At 45.3% G+C, this 16,051-nt stretch overlaps 1 long non-coding RNA gene across 1 annotated transcript in view; it reads left to right on the top strand.

The window, feature by feature from the left end:
- The window catches only part of LOC310712019, a 30,775-nt gene extending 16,058 nt beyond the window's left edge, over positions 1-14,717 (top strand). Inside the window, exons 2-3 of the long non-coding RNA XR_014528733.1 lie at positions 10,199-10,381; positions 11,672-14,717. This is a non-coding gene — a long non-coding RNA (uncharacterized lncRNA). The remainder of the gene's footprint in view (positions 1-10,198; positions 10,382-11,671) is intronic.
- The last annotated feature ends 1,334 nt before the right edge of the window (positions 14,718-16,051 follow it).

The raw sequence follows: 16,051 nt of genomic DNA, 5'->3' as shown, positions 1-16,051 counted from the left end.
CTTGGCAGGGGGTTGGGCTCGATGGCCCTTGTGGTCTCTTCCAACTCTGATTCTATGATTCTATGATTCTATGATTCTATAACTCTCACTTTGACACAACTCTCTGTAAGCAAACTGGAATGAATGCTCAATAAACAGGTCACCAGGGAGCACCCTTGGTCTCGGGTTGGGTTTGTTAAGAGGTTGCAAAGGATTGCTAACTGGAGTTTCTGAATCCACACCAAATTATAATCCCCAGTTCCTTGGGGGAAATCATGACAGCTAGTGGATTGAAAACCAAGATACGGTGGTAGAACAGCTATGCCTGCTAAATGGGATTGCACCATCTTTATTTGTTTTGCTGTCTCTCCTGGGGAGACATCTGTCCCTTTAGGACAGGCCAACAGAACTTGTGGCTGCAGGCCGGTGCTGATTTCAGTCTGGTGACTGGCAGAAATCCAACAGGTGCAACTCTCCCTAACAGTGTTGAGGAAAGTGTCATTTCTTTTATTCAGGGACGCGGACTTATAAAAAATATTGGGGGGGCCCCGGGAAAGCTCATGAATAATAAATAAGCTCATGAATATGCAAATAAAGTGGCGCCGCCTCCTCGTGAGTGAATAGGGGAGAGCGTGCTGCGCCTATTAATCAGCTCCGAAGGAAATTGGGTGGAGCTTTTGGGAGGGAGGGCAGGAGGCATGCAGCCCGACCCTCCCTGTGCATTTTGGGCTGGGGGAGGGGCGGCGATGGCGCTCTGCTGGAGGGGCGCCCGAGATTATTGGGGGGGCGGAGCCCCCCCAAACGAATTTTTGAGGGGGCTCGGGCCCCCTCAAGCCCCATGGAGTCGGCGCCTATGCTTTTATTTCTGCCTGTCATCAAGCTGCTGAAAGAGCTCCTGTGGATGATGTTGACCACAGTGTGACGTGTGATGACCGGTACATGACCTTGCTTGAAGTCAGCAATTGGCCATAACCTGATTCCTTCATTGACACCCCTCAGATACTTTCTGGAGACCTTTCTGTTTATTTAAAGATAAGCACACACATTTCAGTTTGCTGATAACACAGCTCTGCAATGTAACATGGGAAGAGAGCCGAGAAGAATGCTTGCAAAAATAATAATTATATATACACATTTTTTTAAAGAACAGAATGTTTCCATGGTCAAGATGAGTTATTTATAGCATTAACTACGAGCATCACATTCAAGGAGCCTCCAAGCCTTGGACAATCTCAGAATCCAAATTGTTCTCAAGGAGCCTTGCATGTCAGCAGCTTGAGACCCAAGTGCTAATTATCTCTATAATCAGCACTGCTCATTATCAGGGGTGGAGAAGCTTGTGTGGAGTGTCTGATACAGCTTTTCAGCACTTGGCTTCCTTCCTTTCCCTTTAACAGGCAGTGCATCAAGTTTCTAGACCTCAGGATTCCCTTATATATTTGGGCTGCATTCCTACTGATAAATAAGGGGGTTGACTTTTGCTGCCAAACTCCCCAAGCGACTGAGTCCCCTAAGTCCATGATCAGTCAGAGATGAATGGATGGAGTCCAGGATCCAGAGAAAGCAAGGCAGATCTTTATTTTTCTGTTGCAACAGAGTTCCCTCCCCTCCTTGCAAGGGGGCATGAGAGACCAAGAGCAAAGCATGCAGGAACCTTTAAAGACTTTTGAAATTGCCCACCCTTTAGACCAAGACCACCCAAAAAGCATACATACATCACAGAAGGAGGTGGTCTCCCACAAAAAATTGAAAGTGCTGCTTCTCTCCTGTCTGACAGTATACCTGATAATGGTATCTGAATGCATATCCTGGGTAGCTGGGCCATTCTTCTGAGATGGAAAATACTTCAGTTCCTGAATCTCTTATTTACAAATTCATACCTTTTGATAGTCTGCTCAGCTTAACAGAAACTTGCCATTCTGGATTTGCAGGTAAGCCCCCTAGATTCCAGGCAGTATCATTAATGGGATTTGCAAGTGAAAAGACAATTGGAAAGCTTTCCCCATTTACTCCTACTGCAGAGGAACATTTTAGGTCACTTTGGGAGAGTCAAAATGGTTTCAGGATTGCTCTCCCGTAATATTTCAGACATGTGGTTTATATACTTATGTACGAGTGTTTATATTGTGCATTTATGAACATTTATTTTATACTGGATACCTTAGAATCCTTATAACACTATATTATCACAGAGCTGCAGGGTGGAAAGCAAAATGGTCAGCAGAAATAGCAACACATAGTTCAGGAAAACATGGTCACTTTAAATAGCTTCCAATCCGAGCCATTCAATGCCTGTCCCAAATAGAAGCGAATCTGGTGAAGCGCCAGGGGAAGCAACTTCCGTATACACAAAGCAGCAACAGGAAATACCCAGTGTGGGGGGCTCACGCAGCTTGAAGTGTTAATAAAAAACATTTCTTTTCCTTTCAATCTGAAAGATCCTAGTGGGAGAGAGAAGATGCCATGTAGTGGCTTAAGGCTGTCTTCGGCAACCTGGTGCTCTCCAGATGTTTCTGAACTCTTCCTCCCGTCAGCCCCATCCAGGAAACCTGCTTAACTGTGACTACTACCGAACTGAAGAACTCTGGGATTTGTAGTCCTGTCCTGTGAAAGAACCTACCAAAAATCCCTGCACTACAATTCCCAGGATTCTCTGGAGAGCATCGTGATCATTAAACTGGCTTGAAACTCTTTTAGATTTGCAGTGCACTTTCCCCCATGCATTCTCCCTCCATGCAGAAAGCTGTGGGGTGAGCGGAGATTGAAGGACAGGCTGCAACTGTTATTTTTAAGTTCTCAAAGCAGAGCATGCATCCCTCTCAGGGGTTAAATCCTGAAGCTTGGGGGCTGGTGCTTTCCAGCATGCAACAACAGGCGCTATGGGAATATCTGCTCGGAGCAAGCAACAACTTCCCACACAGCTTCCCCGTTTTGCACCTCTGAGGGTTCCCACAGATCCTTGAGGAATCCCTTCCCCACCCCAGAGCAAAAGAGCAGCTGGCAACACCCACCAGCTCCTCCAAGTCACCTCACTGCCCCAAAGGTGGGTGCCACCACTTGAAACAGGCTAGGGGCTGTTTTCTTGGAAAGACCTGAAAACCTTGACTGTTGGCACTGGCTTTTCCTTGAAATTGGGTGGCCTTGTATATATTACAGGGTGGGGGGAGGACAGAATAAGATACAGATTAGCATTTGCAGATTTATATGTAAATATGCGAATTTAGAAATAATTACTATACCTCTTCATTCTTATGTCTGTTAATTGTGGGTGGACAAATTCGAGGCCCAACCCTCTGAACATCTCCCTTCTTAGGGTTATCTTCTCATAAAGGTAAAGGGACCCCTGACCATTAGGTCCAGTTGCAGACGACTCTGGGGTTGAGGAGCTCATCTCGCTTTAGTGGCCGAGGGAGCTGGCGTACAGCTTCCGGGTCATGTGGCCTGGCAAACCAGAGCAGCGCAAGGAAACACCATTTACCTTCCCGCCGGAGTGGTACCTATTTATCTACTTGCACTTTGACATGCTTTCGAACTGCTAGGTTGGCAGGAGCTGGGATCGAGCAACGGGAGCTCACCCCGTTGTGGGGATTCAAACCGCCAACCTTCTGATCGGCAAGCCCTAGGCTCTATGGTTTAACTCACAGCGCCGCCCTTTATCTTCCCACAGAGGACTATTATCTGGTAGCCCCTCTAACAGTGTCCTTTTAAAAGAAGGATCTATAGCCACCCCTACATTGAAGGGTTTTTAAATATATATTTCCAGTGCTCTTTGCTGCTTTGTTTGTTTGTTTGTTTGTTTGTTTGTTTGTTTGTTTGTTTTTGTTACATTTATATCTCAAGTTTTCCCTGAGGAGCACAGGGTAGAGTACATACCCCCCCCCATTTTGTCTTCACAACAACCCTGTGAGTTAGGTCGCCCAGTGAGCTTCATTGAACCTTGGTCTCTCAGGTCCTAGTCCAACACTCTAACCACTACACCACACTGCATCTCTTTATGGTTTTTTTTGTTCTGGGCTGGATAAGATCTGTTTGTTTTATCATTGCTGATTTATTAATTTTTGACCTGAGGTTGTATGGAACCCACTTGCAAGAGCTTTGAAATATTGCTTATAAATATTTTGAATGAATGAATGATGCTGTCCCTGGAGTTCAAAATCAGGGTTTCCTGCTGTCAAATGGCGAAGGGTTCTCTTAAGTTGAGGACTATCATCACCAGTGCATCCAGAGATGATGATGATGATTTATTAAATTTATATACCACCCTTTGCCTCCGACCACAAGGCAATTTACAACATGCAGCACAAATGTCACTACATAATAATATCTATACAACACTAACATCAAAACAATTATATAAATACAATTATATAGCTCAGAATTATGAAATAAAATACAGATTATCATAGGAGCAACAGCATTAAAAATAAGGGAAGAGAAAGTCAGCAGCAAAATACAAAAAAAAAACACACCAGTTCTTGAATACAGAATATTCTCTCAAAGCTGGCTTTGAATCCTGGCTCCTCACAGAAAATGACAGACCCTCCAGCTGGCTTTCTTTGCCCACCTCCTCACCCTGGGAGTTCTTCACTTCCCTCTTACTCAGGGTCCTTCCACCAGATATCTACCTGCCACTTTCATGTGAGTGCAGCCTTTGGCCCTCAATGGCGTCCCAGAAGGGCCAACAACCGAGCGGTCATTCTCTAGAGTGTCTTCTCCTAGATTTGACTTCCACAAGCATTGGCCCTTCAGTGGACAGGTCGCCACCGGCTGCAGCATGGCCAGCCTTTCTCTTCTCATCCTAAAACACACCCTCAGGGTGGGTTGAGTCCAGTTTGCCCCTTTCTGTGCAGGGTACAGAATACTCTGGTGCCCTCCAAGCTCTTGAAACACCTCCAGGCCAGAATGTACACGTGAGGACCTTCCCCTGGATCTGGGCAGCCCTGCCAGTGCGGAGGTGATGCACCCAGTTTCCTTTTAATACTCCAGTTGGCATTCCCTTCACACTCCTCCAGAGAAGAAGAAGAAGAAGAAGAGTTTGGATTTGATATCCCGCCTTTCACTCCCCTTCAGGAGTCTCAAAGCGGCTAGCATTCTCCTTTCCCTTCCTCCCCCACAACAAACACTCTGTGAGGTGAGTGGGGCTGAGAGACTTCAGAGAAGTGTGACTGGCCCAAGGTCACCCAGCAGCTGCATGTGGAGGAGCGGAGACACGAACCCGGTTTCCCAGATTACGTGACTACCGCTCTTAACCACTACACCACACTGGCTCTCAGAGGACAATACCACAGCATCCTGAGGAACTCCTGGCATCCTCTGCCTCCCTGTGTTTTTCCAGCCCCTATAAATAGACGGGTGTGTCTGTAATAATGACACTTCTGAGTCTTCACTTCATTAACTTCAGGAAACAAAAATGATCAAGGGACACAAAAGGACTACAATGCACTGGGCAGCAGAACAAAGACTATATGTGTTTTTGTGTGTCTTAACTCATTTTAACTGGATTTTGCTTGCTGTTGTTGTTATCTTGGCGATTGAGGAAGCAAACTCCCCAGCACAGATGGGCCTTTGTGTTAGATCCTGGAGGGCATTCAATTTCACCAGCATGTAGGAGCCGGGTCAATCACGCCATCTTAGGTACCCCAGTCATTTACCATGGTCAGTCCCTGGTGTCTCAGCACAGCACCCCTATTTGCCTTGGAGGGTTGATGGCTTCTACAGCAGCCTTCTCCATGTGAATGCCCTCCAGCTGTCTAGGACTACCACTCCCCAGTAGGCTGGAGGGCACCAGATTGGCAAAGAGAAGTTGGCTCTCAGAGTCCAGAGAGGTTGCCATTGTCTCTAGGGGATAACGCATGAGAACTAAGATACTTCCAGTGCGCAGCCATTTTTCACACTGCAGTTGCTGCCAAGGTAGATTGTCAGTTTTTCAATTTAACCTGCTGTAGGCCAGTTAACAGGCGCAGAGCAAACTGTCCTCGGTGCCATGGCGTTTAAATCTGTGAGAAACAGGCAACCGCACAGAACAAATGCAGCACATTGAAAATGGGAGAACAGCCTCCTGCGATTTGCAGCAAGGAAAGGCCTCTAGACAGTGACTAAGATTTGGCATGCAAAAGTGTCCCCATGTGCTTCTTTGAAAAGTTTGAGGGCAGGTCAACTTTTCATGAGCAGATGGAAGCGGGAGGGGTGAGTGGATCAGAGCACAGGCCTTAGCAAAAGCCTTTTGCTATCCTCTTTCTAGCTCAGGTTTGTATGGGAGGAAGGGCTCCATCTGACCTCCCCCTGTTTTCTGCATGGCACAGTATGTAAGGAGGGTCACCATCGCTAGTGGAGACATTTCCCTGCCTTTCCTATGACTCTGTTTTGTCCTCACTGACCCACATTCAGACAGATCAAGTTTGCAAACAGGATAAAAACAATTTTGTACTTGATAAACAATATGTAATTAAATATATGAGAGACGCGGGTGGCACTGTGATCTATTCTAAACCACAGAACCTAGGGCTTGCCGATCAGAAGGTTGGCGGTTCGAATCCCCGTGACGGGGTGAGCTCCTGTTGCTCGGTCCCTGCTCCTGCCAACCTAGCAGTTCGAAAGCACGTCAAAGTGCAAGTAGATAAATAGGTACTGCTCCGGTGGGAAGGTAAACGGCGTTTCCGTGCGCTGCTCTGGTTCTCCAGAAGTGGCTTAGTCCTGCTGCCCACATGACCCGGAAGCTGTACGCCGGCTCCCTCGGCCAATAAAGCGAGATGAGCGCCGCAACCCCAGAGTCGGCCAAGACTGGACCTAATGGTCAGGGGTCCCTTTACCTTTACCTTTTTAATTAAATATATGGAGTGTCACAATATATATGGAGTGTGTGAGTGTCTGTGTATGTATGACAGCAACCAATTATGGCAAAGCAGGGGTTTTTTAAATGCTTTTATGTATGAGCTACTTTGTAAGTAATATGCAATGGGAACTCTTTTAACCAGGTGGCTGTAAAAGGGATTAATCCATATCAGGACACCTTTTCACATTTTTAGTCTAACAAAAATAAGGTTGAGGTAATTGCAAAAGGTGTTTTATTTAATGTTAAAAAAGCGAAGCTGTTACTCTACAGTACTCAAATAGTTTGGATGAAATTTAATTAGTGCTACAGATACTATTAAGTGAAAAAAGCCATATGCCCAACACCTGAGTTTTACCATTTTTAGCAAAGAAGGAAATCTTTTGGGTCCTTGTGACCAAGGCAGATGATCCAGGTGGGCTTGGAGAGGTGGAGGGCTGTGGAAGATTCCCCACCTCCTGTACTGCAGTGTTGGCATTTCTGCAGTCTGGGGATCCTTCTTCAGCTCATCATGCCCATTTTTCAAGGTGCGCAATCAGAATTTTGGGAAGGTTCCATTCCAAAGGCTGGGGGAGCCAAATAACCAGTGTGCAGGTCAGTACAGGGCTGGCCCACCCATGTGGCGAGGCGAGGTGACCGCCTCAGGTGGCAGGATCCACATGGGCAGCAAATCCCAAATAGAAGTTTATCCCACCCCCTTGTTTCTGATGTGGAGTTTCAATCACCCCTTCTTCCTTTGTGAGTAGGAGGGGGGGTCACCATTTTGCGGTTCATCTCATGTACCAAAATGTATTTGGCCAGTAGCAGCAAAATGCAACAAATCCATCCTGCACTGTCATCATAATTCCAAGTGTTAAGTTGTGGGTGAACATATCAGACGGCACAGCGATTCTCCAATCAGCTCTTGTTTATTCACAGGCCAGAACAGAACTGAACTGAAGGGTTCAGCCAGCCTGCTTATATAGAGCTCCAGTACAACGTTACTGTAGCAACTTTCTGTAACTATCCAATCACTGAATGTCACTTTCGATCCCTTATTTGCATATGTGGACCTGAACTATCTACAGTATCCCCCTGCTGGCCCAGGGTGAGAACTTCAGTACATAACACCAAGAGACTGTGCAGTTGCCAGGTTTGACAAGTTAGCAGCGGGGCCTGATGCTGGATCCTATTTCCTTCTTTGTAGGGCAGTTTGGAAGCTGTTTTACAGTGAGCCAGTGCACTGCTCAACTAGCTCCATATGGACTTTCAGCGTCTCTCCCGGACTTCACACTGAAGACTTTGCAGCTGTATTAGAAGAAATGCTGGAGAAGAACCAGGGGCCTTTTGCTTATGTGACCCCTCCAACACCTCCTCCTGCTGTTTTTCCAAGCAGTGCATTCTCTTCATTATTATTTCAAGTATTTTTTTTTTTATCTTGCTCTTCAGCATAAAATAGAAATGTTCCCATAGAATCATACGAATAAATAATGACGCCAAAGCCAGACTAAATGTCTTTCCCTCTGCAGTGTTGGATGGCAGGTTGAGAGGAGTTCCCTACCAGGACAGACTTTGCTCGTGTACTCAAGACATCGATTCCATAAAGCATATTTTGTTGCATTGTGCAAAATATGAGCAGGCCAGGGCTGAAGTGATATTACCCTTGCTGGTATCTTTCCCGGGAAAATCAGAGGCTCACTATGTCAGGTTCCTACTGGAAGACCGGACAAATGCTAGAACGTTAGCAGTGGCAAAGTTTTTAGCGGTGGTTGCAAGAAGAAATGAGCCCTATATTCTAAACAAAATGCTTGATTAATCTGGAGGTAGGCTGTATGAATTGTGTACTGATTTGTAATGATTTGTTGGGTCTCTGGACCGTAATAAAGATTGATTAATTTATTGATTGATAAATAATGATTAGAAGAAATACATGTTATCTTTGTATATCTGATTATTTAAACTGTCTTAAGTGTTTATTACAGTTATTTTTTATTATATTTTTATTCCTAGTTTTTTGCTTTTGCTTTTTTATCTTTAGTCAATATGTTTGTATATTTTGCTTTGTATTTGCATAACAACTCAAAAAAAAAATGCTCCCAGAGAGCTAACAAATGATCAGACAGTTCTGCCTCTCGGGATTACTTCCAAGAATCATAGAATCATAGAGTTGGAAGAGACCACAAGGGCCATCGAGTCCAACCCCCTGCCAAGCAGGAAACACCATCAGAGCACTCCTGACATATGGTTGTCAAGCCTCTGCTTAAAGACCTCCAAAGCAGGAGACTCCACCACACTCCTTGGCAGCAAATTCCACTGTCAAACAGCTCTTACTGTCAGGAAGTTCTTCCTAATGTTTAGGTGGAATCTTCTTTCTTGTAGTTTGGATCCATTGCTCCGTGTCCACTTCTCTGGAGCAGCAGAAAACAACCTTTCTCCCTCCTCTATGTGACATCCTTTTATATATTTGAACATGGCTATCATATCACCCCTTAACCTCCTCTTCTCCAGGCTAAACATGCCCAGACAGGGCATAAAAGGAAAAGGAACTGGGAGCGAGGAGGAAGAGAAAGAAAACCATTTCTTAGTTACAGTTCTTGTAATGACCACCTGGAATGGAAATATTTTAAGGAGAGGTAGAGAAGCCAAAAGGAGCAGGCTCCAGATTGCCAGTATTTCAACTCAGCACATACTGGAGCTTTAGGTTACTGCAAATAAAGTGAATTAAAGGGCTCTGTCTCCCTGCCATGACAAATCCACTTTTTTATTTTAAAAATGCTTTTATTCAAGATTTTCTTGAACCTTGAAAGTACATACAGTGTCTCTGTTTTCTGTTCATAGACTCTTCTACAGATCACATATTTGATGTGTGAGACACTAATGTATAAGGTTGAGGAAGATGAGAGAGAGGGTTGGGGTAGCAAATCCACTTTTAAAAAAGAAACAGACTTCTTGTGGTTTGTAAAGTGATAGGGAATGCATTGGCAAGTGTAGGGTGCATGAATGACTAACTGAAATATGTGTATACACCACACCAAGAAAATCAGGACGAATGCTTATTGTCCTATAACCTATAATCTTACCTCTCTGTAAGCTTTGTGCAAGTAAATTAAGAAGTATCTTCATTAATAACTTGTTGTCTGGAGAAGCCCCTGGCCTTTCAGCAGAGCTGATGGAGACGCCCTCTTTAAAGTCCGCTTCCTAAGCTGTTCCCAAGTTGTTCCCAAGTTCCTCATCTCCCTCCTCCTCCTGTAGCAGCCAAATGGCTGCAGATGACAATTGAGGGAGCTGGTTTTCCAGCCCAGCAAATGGAGAGGCCCTGCAGTCTTTATTTTATTTTTGCTTTGCTATTAAAAATATTTGTGTTTCCTAGTAGAGTTCATGCTGTGCTGCCCACCCTCCCTTCTTCTCCAGGAATGTTCCTCCTGCCCTATGAGGAAAGTGGTCAATGAACTTTTGAGAAGCACTTCCCTTTCCTGCTGCCCAGTGACTTGCAGCCATCTGTCCGTTCTGTCACTGGTTCTCTCTCCTTGACCTTTCTGGAGACATGAACAAGCTGAAGAACTTGGAATTGGTTCCTCATTTTGAGGATCTGAGGTCTGATTATATGGAGAACATCTGCAATACATTCTGATTGCAACAGCTTAATGAGCTACCATTAACAGGGCTGGTTCCAGGTTGCCAGGCGGTGGCGGGGATGACAACGACTTTCTTCCTCAAACCAAAATACATTTTGACCAGAATGGCAACCCAATATTTCCAAAGAAAAGCACAACTTTAGTTGCCTTCTTCATTTCTTTGTCAACAGTATCATTTCAGAGGAAATTTGAAGGGCAATCCTAACCATATGCACTCAGGTATTATTTCTACAGCCCTAATCTGCTATAGTAGGCATACTTACCTGGGAGTAAGTGTCACTGAACTCATTGGGGCTTTTACTTCTGAGTAGATATATATGGTAAGATTGTGCTATCAGAGGTAGAATTTAAGAGAGATACCTTATAGGTAAACAGAAATTCAAAAGTAACCCGCCAAAATAAAGTTTGTATCCCCTTCTGCAATTTATATTTGTTGCAACAAAGAAAAAAGGTTGCTTGTGGAACCTAGTTAGACTAACTCATCTCCCTCATCATTTCAATTCAAACGTGCCTAGAAAACTGCATCTCTTAAACTCTGTGTCCAGCATCACATTTCTGTTACATCTCCTCTTACTTCCCTTCTCTTCATACTAAAAAGCCTCAAATGCTTTAACCTTTCCTCCAGATATTTTCTGGATATTCAAACTTGTATATTTAGAAAGCCATAGACTCAAAAACACCATAGCAAATCAATTTTCAAATACAGAATTCAAATATGAAACTCAAATATGGAAGCCCTGGGCAGCTTTGGGAGGAAGGGCAGGATATAAATTTAAGAAAAGATATATATGTCTGTTAAATGCAGCTATTAAATACTGTATTCTGTGAGAAGCAGATTTTGGCTAAACATCCAAAGACACTTTCCTAGTAATATGTTCCTAAGGCCGACACCATCAATTTGCTGGGCTTCTTAGCAGAACCATGCAAATCATCAGACCCTTCTTTTGGTGCTGTCAGTTTTTATACCTATTATTGACAACTTGTGTTCCAAGAATTGCTTGCTCAACTGATCCATTCCAGGTGCATGCAAGATAGCCCAGGTCTTCTACAGCTATACAACTCCTCACAGGTTGCATGCAAATGAATCATAACTCCCTTAATACCTTAAAAAAGGTGTGTATGCATTGCAGTTTTGCATTTCTATTATATAATAGCTAGCAATATTCTCTCTCTTCCTTCCTAACATTAAATCATTAAGGTTATATAAGCACTTTTAGTATTAATTATCTTTTCCCTATCCTTTTTTCAGCCTAAAGATTCCCGAGCAAGAGAAGAAAAACACCCATTTTTGTTAGCTGGAGAGTACACGGAGTCCTGTTCACAGAGCATCTTTCTCACTTGGGAAAAGTTCCAGGGTTACTGTGTGTGTAGCAGAGGGCATGTGAAAGGGAGCGGCAATGTTACTAATGACACACATATTTATTAACACGCCTGCCCTTTTGCAATCCCACTGAATCTGGTGCAAGAGACTGTGTGTGCAGGATCAAGTCTCCCGCCCCCATCCTGCCCTCAAGGGTCACAGCTACTGTGCTTGCCAGGGAATTTGAACTCTGTCTAGCAGCCTCATCTGCCTTCTTCTGTGCTCCCCATTCGTCACTTCACTCTCCAGCCTGTCTCCGCCCTCCCCATATCTCCTCCTTCGCTTATATGTTCCGATATCAGTGCCACAGGTGGACATAGAAACAGATACAAACGACAGGTGAAAAGAAAAAGAAGCAGTAATGAAACTCTTTATATCTCAGCATTCACTCATCTTGTTGGGTCTTGGCCTGTGCCAAGTGGCCAGGGGGCAGTGGGGAATCATAACCTGTCCCAAAATAATCCAGGCTCACTGGGTTAATAGCCAGGCATTGAGTGGAGGCCTGGAAAAATAATTGAGTAGATTCAAATTATTTCTGTCCATAATTGGCAGGGTTCCGCCACTTCTAGAGTTGAAGGAGGGGGGAGTCTTTGGATGGAATGTCATGGTGCTTTGCCAGCATTTGTCTGCTTCAGACTGCTGCACAGCGCTATACTACGGTCATTGTCTGGATGGAGCCTTAGGGCCAGTGCTGACACTGCAATCACTGGACTCATGTTTTGTTTTAAGATGCAAATAGCGGGTTGAGTTAATTGCAAGCCCTGCAACTAATAGCTAGCCTCTTCTGCAAATGTTGAATAGTATTCAACGGAGATTTCTCCATTAGGATAAATGGGGCTCTGCCCCACCAGTCTCAGTTTGCCCCCAGCGATGCCCCATCTGTCTGCCGCCTTACTTACATCCCGTCCAAGGGGATGGCACTATCTATCAGCTTCCTTCTTAGTCTCAGTGTTGCTGTTAAGAATGAAGGAAGAGCCTGCTGGATCAGGCCAATGGCCCGTCTAGTCCAGCATCCTGTACTCACAGTGGCCCATCAGATACCTGTGGGAAACCCACAAGCAGGACCCAAACGCTCTCCCCTTTTCTGGTTAACAGGACTTAACCATCAAATGGCTGGCCGTCATCTACAGCTCCTGCAGAACTCAGCAGAGAAGATGGGGGACTTGAAGACCTTGAACTTTGCAGTCCTGGACTGTTTGCATGGACTTTGTTAATGGACTGTTGAGAATTAGATGGGAATGGATATTTTTCTTGTATGTTGCTTTGAGGATTGTAGAGCTAATTTGTGAAGCCTGGACTTTCTTGATCTGCTTAAATTGTGAAGGCAGTAGAGCTCCATTGCAGATCTCGTGTGTAAGGGCATGAAAATCAAAAGTTCCAAACTGAGCCGGTAATCCTGGAGGGGCAAAGCATGTGATTGCCTGGTTCCCTGTAACTTCACTTCTTGCAATGTGGGAGCCACCAGAAGGCCCTCAGAGCTGGACCCTATGTCTAGGTTGAACCATAGGAGTGGAGACGCTCCTTCAAGTATACAGGGCAGAGGCTGTTTATGGCTTAAAGGTCAGCATCAACAGCTTGAACTGTGCTCAGAAACATACTGGGAGCCAATGTTGGTCTTTCAGGACTGCTGTTATATGGTCCCTTCTGGATTAGTTGTAGTTTCTGAATCTCCTTCAAAGGTAGCCCCACGTAGAATACATTGCAGTAGTCTAAGTGGGAGATAACCAGGGCATGTACCATTCTTGTGAGACAGTGCAGTGTGCAGGCAGGTAGGGTCTCAGCTGGCATACCAGATGGAGCTGGTAGACAGCTGCCCTGGACACAGAATTAAGCCTCTGTGGACAGCTGTGAGTCCAAAATGTCTCACAGGCTGTGCACCTGGTCCTTCAGGGACACAGTTACTGCATTCAGGACCAGGGAGACCCCCACACCTGCCCGCCCCCATCCCCCAGGGACAGTACTTCTGTCTTGTCAGGATTCAACCTCAATCTGTTAGCTGCCATCCATCCTCCAACCACCTCCAGACATCCACAGAAGACATTCACCACCTTCAATGGTTCCAATTTAAATGAGAGGTAGAGACGAGTCTCATCCACGTACTGGTGAACACTCAGCCCAAACCCCCTGATGATCTCTCCCAGCAGCTTCATATAGATGTTAAAAAGCATAAGGGAGTTGACAGAGCCCTGAGGCACCCCACAGATGAGTGCCAAGGGGTCTGAACACTCACCCCCCAACACCACTTTCTGGACATGGCTCAGGACCACAGCACTACAGTGGCCCCAGCTCCCAGTGCCCTGGATGGTCCAGAAGGATACCATGGTCAATGGTAACAAAGGGCACTGAGAGATCCAGCTGAACTAGGAAACAGCTTCCACCTCTGTCCCTAGCCTGCTGGAGACCATTGACCAGTGTGATCAAGGTAGTTTCATGATGGGGCCTGAATCCCAACTGAAAGGGATCCAAATGGTCTGCATCCTCCAGACATGCCTGGAGGATGCAGGGAGGTGTAGTGACCTCCTGCTCAATCACCTTGCCTAAGAATGGAAGATGCGGGTAGATCCAAGGGCCTACTGGCTGGATCATCACCTTGTCATGGTGAGTGGGCTTGCATGTTCCTATGACTCTTGAGAGTGAAGCCGTCGGGAATCTCGTACTCCCAGCAGGGTCACCCAAGGCGGTAAGGTCAAAGGGAAGGAGCTAGACAAAGAATGACCCAAGAAGTCCTCAATGGCAGAACAGGCGGATGATAACAAGCGGTATGTTACAACGGCTGTGAAGGTGGATGAAGGCTGCAGCAGATAGGAATCTACCGGTTTGTCATGACTACTTCATGCTATTGGAACAGAGCCCTACTGCGAAGACTGTGCATTGGTCAGCGTGAACTGATCTACACACATAAAACAAATTCACACATAGGTGTCTTCCAAAAACCAAACCCCAAAAGTCCCATGGTGATTGGCAAATGGTAACGGGGGCAGGATCGTGAAATCTGGAAGCCCCTAGTCATGAACCGGTACATGGGCGGTGGATACAGATTCAGTTGTTCTGACTCAAGGAACGAGGCAGTTGAGCAGCTCGGCAGCTGCATCCATGACTGAACAGCCCTTTTTAGGATCCATTCTGCTACCCCAAAAAGGGGGAGGGACTAGAAAAGGTGCCCTAAACATAGTCTGCGTCCCTTTTTCCCTGACTGGATTGCCGCACCCAGTGGGGTCACCACCTAGCGGTTGTAAAAGACAATTGAACTTTGGAACATGGAATATACAAACTTTGTCAGATAACACAGACAGCAAGCAGACTTTAGGGATGCCAAAATTATCAATCTCTTTAAAAAAGGTGACAGAACTGATTGTGGAAACTATTGAGGCATCTCTCTATTAGCTGTGGCCAGCAAAATTCTTGCAAGGATCTTAGCAAACCATCTCTTAACAATATCCGAGGTGACCCTTCCTGAATCCCAAAATGGTTTTTGGCCTTCTAGGGGGACAGTGGACATGATTTTCACTGCTCGACAGCTTCAAGAAAAATGCAGAGAGCAAAACCAACCCCTGTATATGGCGTTTATTGACCTGACTAAGGCTTTCGATACTGTAAATCTTAATGCCCTGCGGACTGTCCTTCTGAAAATTGGCTGCCCAGATAAATTTGTAAACATCATTTGACTCCTCCATGATAATATGACAGCAACAATTGCAGATAACAATGGCTCTCAAAGTGAACCATTCACAGTGGGATCAGGTGTTAAACAGGGTTGTGTTATTGCCCCAACTCTATTCATTATTTTCATTGCCATGATCCTACACTTTGTCGAAGGGAAACTCCCCACCGGAGTAGAAATCATATATCGAACAGATGGAAAGCTCTTCAATCTGAGCAGGCTGAAAGCAAAGAGTAAGGTTACCGTAACTTCCATCATAGAGCTTCAGTATGCTGATGACAGCGTAGTGTGTGCACACTCAGAGGATGACCTCCAAACCACCCTAAATATCTTTGCAGAAGCTTACGAGAAGCTTGGCCTATCACTCAATATCCAAAAAACCAAAGTGCTGCACCAACAAGTACAAAATAACCCCTCTGCAGCGTCACAAATCCAACTCAATGGTGTAACGTTGGAAAATGTTGATTACTTCTCCTACCTAGGCAGTCATCTTTCCACAAGGGCCAACATTGATACCGAAATCCAGCATCGCCTGAGCTCTGCGAGTGCGGCTTTCTCCCGATTGAAGTGCAGAGTGTTTGAGACCGGAACATTCTCAGGAAAACCAA

This window comes from Podarcis liolepis (genome assembly GCF_965112155.1).
Source record: "Podarcis liolepis genome assembly, chromosome: 7".
In the NCBI taxonomy this organism is placed as follows: domain Eukaryota; kingdom Metazoa; phylum Chordata; class Lepidosauria; order Squamata; family Lacertidae; genus Podarcis; species Podarcis liolepis.
This window is presented reverse-complemented; position numbering and strand designations above follow the sequence as displayed.